The sequence below is a fragment of the Pelmatolapia mariae genome, linkage group LG3_W, assembly GCF_036321145.2.
Source record: "Pelmatolapia mariae isolate MD_Pm_ZW linkage group LG3_W, Pm_UMD_F_2, whole genome shotgun sequence".
Classification (NCBI taxonomy): Eukaryota; Metazoa; Chordata; class Actinopteri; order Cichliformes; family Cichlidae; genus Pelmatolapia; species Pelmatolapia mariae.
In genome coordinates this window covers 38,404,185-38,411,796 of record NC_086229.1, presented here as the reverse complement: position 1 = coordinate 38,411,796, position 7,612 = coordinate 38,404,185, and positions in this window count along the sequence as shown.

The window sequence follows — 7,612 nt, the reverse complement described above, 5'->3', positions numbered from 1 at the left end:
CACTCTTCTTCACTTCCTCCTTAAACATGTGGAAGGAGAGCAAAGTGCTGCCTGACTCTTATTTCTGACAGGAACAGAAGAAACCACAGCAAACTGTTCCAGTTATTCATCTTCATCACAATCTATTTATTTCTGATGGTGTCTTCAGTCTGAGGGTTTGAAGTTTCCATGTCTGTGTGATGTGTGGTGTGAAGGCTGCTGGTTAAACTGGGACTCACTGTTTAAAGCACTGAGTGCTCATAGAGAGATGCTCCATGAGTCCCAGTACAGACTACAAACATGGTGGAAACTTTGATATCCACACACTCTGCATGTCTGTGAGTAACTGTGATGAAGATGTGCAGAGATCTGTGTACAAACAGGAGAAAGACTGTAAAGACTCTGTGCTTCTAACAGCCTCTGTTAACATATGTGAGGCTGTTTGTTGTTGTTGCCATGGAGCTTTTCACTGTTTGGGTCAGCAGGTCATGTGATCAGGTTTGTTCTGCTCGACGATGGTTCAGTGTCAGGGTTTGTTTGCATTCATCAATAAATATCTAAATAAATCAAAGACTCCATGTTTTTTCTTTCAAGGCGAACATGTGACCTCTGCTCATCCATCTCTGTGTGTATCAGGATACATTTAGTTCATAATACACGAGTCAGAGAAATCAAACAAAAGACAGCGTGATGTCCTGTATGGACAGGTGGAAGGAACCAAGTCCTCAGCTGAAACACTCGTGTTTGTCCACAGACAGGAAACTTTATTGCATTATTGAATGCTAGTGCTTTCTAAATGACCTGACAAATGTAGGGATTTGTGTGTAGAGTTTTGCAGTGACAGTTCACCAAATCGGGGTTGGACTGGGACAAAAAATCGGCCTGGGCATTTTGTCTAGAGACCGGCCCACCAGGTATTATAGGAAAAGCCATAAAGCCTTTGAATGAAAACAAACGCTGTTGTGACAGTGATGTATGCTGTCTTGTTGGTATATGTGTGATTTCTATACATTTTACGTCATACTAAAAACTTTGCTTGTAAGACTCAGATAATTATTTAATAAAAGCGAGACATTTTAAATGAGAATAAGAAAGAATTAAGTATTTCTTTGTGCCCCCCTTTCCCTGTTAATGCCCTACCTGGCCCCCTGGCAAAACTTTGCTAGATCCGCCCCTGCACAGTTACCAGCTGTCAGCTACTTAGAAAATGATCCTGGTGTTATTTGTCTCTCAGAAACAGTTCATAACTTCCCTTCAACTCATCCATGTCACCTAAAGCGTAAACCTGTTTCTCCATCACCTGTTCAACTGTGATGATTCAGTAAGGACATCTGGTTTCATCTTCATGTCCCTGGGCTGCCCCCTGCTGGTCCCCGGGCGCAGTGTCGGGCAAAATGGGTCCCTTCAGCTCTGGATTGGAGCATGCCAGGTGTGGGAATTAACCCTTCCACCACATATCTCCCCACATATCCAAACCGACATCATGACCAGCAGCTTTTACGGCTGTGGCTCCAGCAAACATCAGCTGATACTAGAAATTAATATTAAATAAATTCTAACAACTGCTTATCACACTTAAACGTGCTGCTGCTGTGGTTTAGCGCAACATCTGCTGGTTTCCTCTTTCTGAAGCAAAGGCAATAAACAAACAAGAGAGACGGGACTTGCGTCAGAAAAGTTTAGGTGGTCAGAAAAGCTGATCAGCTGATCATTGATCAGTTTCATGATTGAAGTAGCAACAGGCGAGAGAGGGGGAGAGAATGAGAGAAGAAGAGGCAGCTGCAGCGTAAAGACACAGAATAACTAAAGCTCTGTGTCTTTTTTCATTCTAGAGGAAGTACGGGACAAACTGTGTTCCTTTTCAGCTCAATACGAAACCCGTAATAATTTCTCTGAATGCGGGATGATTCCGATTTTTACGGGACGGTTGGCAACTCTACTAACTAACCTTATGAATAAAATAAAGTTCACTATCAGTAACATCATAGCACCCACCCAGCTGTATAGAAACTCTGTCATGCTAGCTAGTACGCAGTACGAGTTATTGTAACTGACTGTAAAAAGTCAGCACAACGAAAATAAACTCCACCTAAACTTGGTTTATATCTGACCCAGATAGACTGCAGGTCATAACTTCTTACCTGAAGTTCAGTTCACCTGACGCTCCGACCGGCGGCTGCCTCGGGTCTCTGCTCCTCCTGCTTCCCCTTTCTCTCATCCACCCGCCTCTGTGGGAGTTCCGACACAGCCACCACCAAACAACTGAGTTATTTTTAATAAATAAAAAAAAAAAATCATCGGGCCACCAAGCAAATGCCCGGTATGCCCAATGGCCAGTCCAACTATGGTCGTGCCATCAGTTAACCCTTCGCGTGCCAACTGTGGCACGCTTGCCTAGGGTTGCCGACCCTTGGTGTATATGTGAATGCTGTCAGTAAATGATTGGTTTCTATTGATTCTACTTCCTGTTGACTAGTTTGATGACAGTGAAACAATCACAGCTGATTGTGTGATGATGTCACTGTTACATTCAGTGTGTGTGACATCATGTTAGTGCAGCTGATAACAGCCTGGTTCTGTTAGAAACACATGAACGTGTCCATAGATCAGTGTGTGTTTAACATGAGAGCTTCAGCCCTGCTGATGTGTTCAATAAAGACATGCAGGAAAACTGATGAGACTCTGAAATAACTCTTTATATTCATAATGTAACTCTGCATCAAAAGAACAACAAAGGATCCCACACAGGTTTATGTGAACAAAGACAGTTCTGATGTTTCTTTGTTTTTAAGTCTAACAGTTTGACATTATTAGCAAATAGACTGCAGTTGTCACGGTCCTGGGTCGATGACCCAGTGTTTTGAGTTTCTTGTGTCTCTGAGTTTTTGTTTTATGATCTTAGTTCTCTTTGTTGCCCCAGTTTATTCTTTAGTCTTAGTGTCTTAGTTTGGCTTTCTTGTATTCTCTTTAGTTTTCTGAGTATTTAGTAGCTGCCCTCTGTGTCTCCTTGTTGTTGTTCTCTGTGTCTTTCTTAGTTGCTGTGTCTCCCCTAGTCAAGTCTGCGTCTATGTTACATTTCCTGTTTTACTTTGAAGGTCTGTGTCCTACTTGAATGTATTGAGTTCGCTTCCCTTGGGTCTCGTTATGTCTGATTTCTCCCAGTTGTGCTCTCCTTCTGTGTCTCATTCATCTCGTTATTTCCCAGTGTATTTAAGCCCTGTGTTTCTGTGTCAGTGTTGCGATCCCCCTCATGTGGTGTGTTTGTCCCTGTGGCGCATGTTATATTTAGGTTTTCCTAGTTTAGTGTTGTATTGGTAAATAGTAAATGGCCTGTATTTGTATAGCGCTTTACTAGTCCCTAAGGACCTGTTACGGGTTCGAAATTGAGGATGAGAGCAAAACAATGATAGTCCAGAAGAGGTCGTTCAAACGACTGATTTTAATGAATGCACGCTGCGTGGAGAGGTGCAAACTGCAAAACAGTTGTACATCTCTACCCAAAATACACTCTAGACTGCTTTTATAACATCAGGGTATTGTAACGCCCCTTCTTGCGTTTACAAGCACATAATTTGCATGTACAGAACATTCATGTATTTAAAGAATTAAATGCAAACACAGAAGTTCCTCCTTGTGGCATACTCTTAAGTATATGGTGATGATCTAAGGCCTTTGAGGTCACCATGGACTGGACATCCTTCCGTCACCTGTAACTAAGCAAACTCAAATACCACAAGAAGCTGAATACATCCAAGCCTTTGCTCAGCTACTATTTTACTGTAACAATATACTCAGCATATGAGTTATGATACATATATATTTAACTCAATCATTTTAAAGTAGTTATAACTGCACCTGTAATAAACATGTCAATATTTGATTATGATAACCCCTATAATACAAATTATAACATAATGCCAGCAGCTTCAATAAACACTTTGATGAAATGATAATTAATGCAATGATAAGATGATGGTTATGTAAAATAATCCCTGTAATTCCACAATTCCCTCTTTTGACATTCCAATCAGGAATGTCACCACACTTCTTGTTGCATCACTCCCTGCTCGGCTCTATGGGTTCTAAGTTCATCCTATAGATGCCCTCAACCCAGCCAGGGTTCACAACCCATTACCTTTACCAACAGTCCTCTTACACAAGGAATGATACAACAACCAGCGATGACCAACATTCCCAAAAATACAGCCAATTAACCTATCACTGACATAGCCACACCTTTCCATTGTCCAAACACAGATGTCATCCAGGACGCCAGCGGATTTTCGATACCTGAGTGCTCATGCATTGTTTTAGACAAAATCTTCAGACCCACCAGAGCTCAGGTTACTGAGCCATCTGGGGCAGTATTAATAGGGATAAAAGTGCAGCACATGTCTCCGAACATGGCGCATACGCCTCCCCTCTCACGTCAAGGGTCATTTGATTTTACACTCCCATCAGCAAACTCGGACCCAATTGTTCTTCCAACCCCATCATGGCGTCCCTGGTGAGGTTAGAGAGTCTCAGCAGGTTTTAGTGAACCTAATGCGGTCAAAATTTTGATTAGGCGTTACCCAAAGAAATATACTCTCAAATCCTGCAGCTATCAGATTTACCAGCTTGTACTCGTCTGGAACTCCCCTAGGCACTCCTATGGAGTCTACCCAGGTCGGTGAGTTTAGGCGAGGATCATAAACATGTGTACCCTAGGTCCCTCTTTTGGCCAAAATCTGTCTCTTCTGTCTGGCAGCTAAAGTTCGCGAGTTGTGTTTTGGAATAGTCTTTACCTGGTTTCTAATCAGCATGAGTGGAGCTCCCAGTCGCTCTGTAGACAAACGTGGCCTGGATAAAGCACAGGCAACATAATCAGATACATGTTGTTCTCTAGCATTTTGAGCCTCCCAATCAAGCCAGAGGTTACTGTCCTTGAAACCAGTGACCCGCTCGATTAAATCCTTAAGCTCCAGTCTAGAGTAATCTGTGGTCAGAAGTACTCTCCCTTTTGGTTCCTGTTGCTTTTGAGCTACTGTTCTCAAAGTTAGCATCTGATCAGTCAGAATGGTGATAGAACTTTCTGCGAGCGGCTTAGACTTTGGATCAACTAAATTTACCTAAGCATATCATGGGGTGATTGCAGACCTGTACATCATACGCTCTCCAACTACTATTAGCTCCTGTACACTTAATGACGTTACACAAATCAAACGTGAATGAGCTGGTAGACCCTTTAACATAATTCAACTCTATGCCATTATTGCTGCTGAGACACTCATCACCTTTACCTGACACCTCGCGCTTTTGTCTTTTTACCGATCCCGTTTTAGCAACTACAGTCTCAGGAAGCGCTGGACTGGACTGGCCTCCGTGTTCAGACAAGGGGTCTGGAGTACCCTGCAAAATATAAACAGTAAACAACACAGCCATGGTTAATATCATTGCATACAATAAACATGTAGTGGTAAGGAACATTTTAATAAGTTTCTTCTCATTACGTGTCTCTGATTCACGTGTTTGCATCATGTTATATAAACTTTGTATCCTGGAAAGAAACTCCCCTGCTTTTGTGGAGTCCTCAATTTGTCACCGCTCCTTTCTGTTGGCGACCTTCTCAACTGCTGCTCTTCTCTCTTCGGCCCCCTGACTTGGCAAATCAGACAATAACCTCCTGTCCTCTAGGTGGTCTAGTAATAAACACCAGCCCCCACTTGAAAACACTTCATGCTTAAATGATCTCCGCTCCTCTTCTGGGTCCCTCTCTAGTGGAAATCTTCTCCTGTAAGGAATAAAAACAAACAGCCTCTCTCTGCTACACCTTACTAACCTACTGTGTTCGTCTAAGGTTCCTGTCATTATTCAAAGTTGGTTCACAATATCATATCAGGCAAAATGATAAACCCTACTGCCACGTCTGCTTTGTTAAACTCTTCAGTTAGACTCTGTACCGGTTTGCCAATCTGTGTGTACATGCCTCTACACTTTTAATGTCTAAATGCACATCTGGATATATGTGCACTTGTATGTCTATCTGCATCTATGAGTCAGTGGTTTTTCAGAAAAAAGGCGTTAAAGTGAAGAATGTTTCCTGACTATTAACTCCTGATACTGGAGGGACTTTCCGGGTTGCCCAACCTCTTAGGTTTGGCCTTTTACACTTTTACTAAAGAAATTTTTAACAGAGCCCAAAGAGATTTTTATTTTGCTCCTGCGCTTGACAGGATAAGGGAAGTTGTTTTTGGTTTTGTTTTGAAATTTTTCCCTTCTGTGTGTGTGTCTACATAGGTAAGCATATTATAATCAACATAACATCCCTGATTTGCAAATTATTTTCTGCCCCCGCTGCAGGGCAACATCCTGCATCATGTGGTGGTGAGTCTATGTTGGCTAGTTTAATACAGATATGTAACAGTTTCTTGATTCCATGGCCCACTCAGAGTTGCGTAGTGTCAATGTATGTGGAGAGTTCAATACACATTTCTTGGCTAATTATTTTCCCAATAAAAGTGAAATCACACATTGCATTTGGTTTCACTTATGTATTATCATGTTCTGGGCTCTATCCATTATATTAACTTTATTCAATCTCAATACTCTTTATGTGTGTGAGCAACGCTTGTAGTTTTATTAAACACAGAGTAAAATACACACCATCCCCATGTCAGCCTAACTCTCCGCTAAAAAGCACACTTCAAAGTTTTCTATCTGGATTTACGCCTCTTTTGGCTTCAAGCATATACATAACATGCAAAGGTTACTGTTAATGCCCGTTAGACAAGTTTCCATTATCTACAACATTTTGTTTCACCCGGCTCACCCTCACATGTTTCCTGTTCGCTTATTGCATATTTATCTTTAAGACCTTTTACCTCAGTAGTTGCTAAGCAGAAACAAAGCAACCTGTGGTCCACCTTTACCCTGTAAAATAAACCCCTGTCATGTTTGTGTCTGTAAGCATGTTTTGCATTCATTCGTTACACTCCACGCCATTCCTGCAAATTAGGAGCTGTAAAGTTGAAAGCTGCATCAAGTCCAGGCCTCTGGCCTGGCCTATATATAAATCATGTGTGTTTGTAAGCGTGCATGCAATTAACCTGCTATGTTCTCATCCTCCCTCAACATGTATCACCTGGACACTCTCACCAGTGAAGCTTAAAACCCTTTTGGACGGAACATCAACTCTAAACAAGCACAGTTATGCATTGTGTATAAAATGAACTCAACCTGTAAATAGAGACATCACTGTTATGACCAACATCGACCTCTGCACAGCTCAGACGCCAGCTGCAAGAGCTCTCTAACATTAGAATCATCAACTGTGACTTATATAGTGTTATTTCGGTACTTTATACTTCACACATTTTTGAACGTTGTTTATATGGGGAGTTCCTCTTTTTGTGTCTATATTTATTAATATGCCTTGTGCACTAAAGCTTCCTGTTTTTCAGTCTGGCTAAGCACTTGTTTGTGAGTATAAACTGGCCTCTACAAGCCTTCATAGCAGATACACATTACAAATGCTTCATATATACAGAGAAAAACCCAATAATCTACATTTCACTATTTTGTTCTTTGGTTCAGATTTGGATTCTGTATTGTTCTTTATTTGTTATTATTTATATTCAGATTGTTTTTTGCT